The sequence below is a fragment of the Lactuca sativa genome, chromosome 7, assembly GCF_002870075.4.
Source record: "Lactuca sativa cultivar Salinas chromosome 7, Lsat_Salinas_v11, whole genome shotgun sequence".
NCBI classification, from domain to species: Eukaryota; Viridiplantae; Streptophyta; class Magnoliopsida; order Asterales; family Asteraceae; genus Lactuca; species Lactuca sativa.
This window is the reverse complement of record NC_056629.2, coordinates 154,529,882-154,531,285: the sequence shown is the minus strand read 5'-3', so window position 1 is coordinate 154,531,285 and position 1,404 is coordinate 154,529,882.

The window sequence follows — 1,404 nt, the reverse complement described above, 5'->3', positions numbered from 1 at the left end:
TATCTGTATCTCTCTCTCTCTCTCTCTCTCTCTCACAGACACACACACATACACAAATGAATACAACTCGATTAGGTTTTCTCACAGAGGGTCAAGAGGATAAGGGAGGCGGAAATGAAGGCTTAAGTTACTTTAAATAGGGTACAAACCCTGAAAATTAGGGGTTTCACACTCATCTCTGTCACACCCCAAAACCGAGAACGACGGAAACGTTCTGGGGCGGAGGACGTCATGTACAGTATCACAACACAGTATAATAGTAAACAAGTAAACAACATCATCCATTGCATTAAATAAATAATTTTAATACAAGTGTGTTCTGTAGTATATAAGACACCAAAATATGAATCAAAATATAAGAGGAGTCTTGTATGCGCTCTATCTTCTCAAAAGCTGGCATCGGTACCTGTCTACTGATGACCTGAGAATACAAGTTATTTTGAAAGAATTTATCAGCATTAAAGCTGGTGAGTTCATAAGTATTTAGTGTCTATGGTTGTATCAAAATGTTTGAACTGTTGTTTGAAGTATGAGTTTGTAAACGTTCGTAATAAAAGTATCTGAATGTTTGTAAGTGTTTGTAAAAGTTTGTAACTCCTAGAAAATCCTATATTTTATAGTAAAAGTTGCCTTCTACTAAGGCACAACTGTTTTGTATGTTTGTTTCTTGTAAAAGTGTGTAATTTTCCCAAGTGTAACTATAATTATCAAAATATAGTTTGTACATTAATGTTTAAGTGAAATGATCACTAAATAAATGTAAAGGGTAAATTAATGTAGTACTGTAGTGTTGTATCATAGGAACTACTGTTGTACTAACTACGTTAAACCGGATTTATATCAAGGTATTATGTGATTAATTATACCATACTATCGACGGAAAGCACGACATTGTAAGTCGTAAAAAGGTATGACGTTTGGCACCCGCAGACCTGCAGGTTCGGCTGTAGCTAGCAGCAAGGTGTAGGATAGTCAATCCAGTATAGATCTATACGCAAACTCACGCTCCCCCTCCAGGAGATTCTGGCTACAACTCGGGCCATGACAATGAAGGCATGCTCCGATATAGTGGATCACATTTATGTTATCATATACTTGTATATGTAAGGTATTGTTACTCTTCATAGTATCGTTGTATATGTTCTCTTTCTAGTATAGTTGTATATGTTCTCATCATAGTGTAGTTGTATATGTTCTCATCATAGTATAGTTGTATATGTTCTCGTACTAATAAGTAATGACTCATGAATGAACTGACTCTTTTATGCTTCATTGAACTAGAAGTAGTAAGTAGTATAACTCTAAACTATACCTATTATAGTTTATTAGTAAACTTGTTGAATGATTGAATGTATTGAACTAAGATAAAGTCTTTATATCTATACGTATGCACATAATATGTAT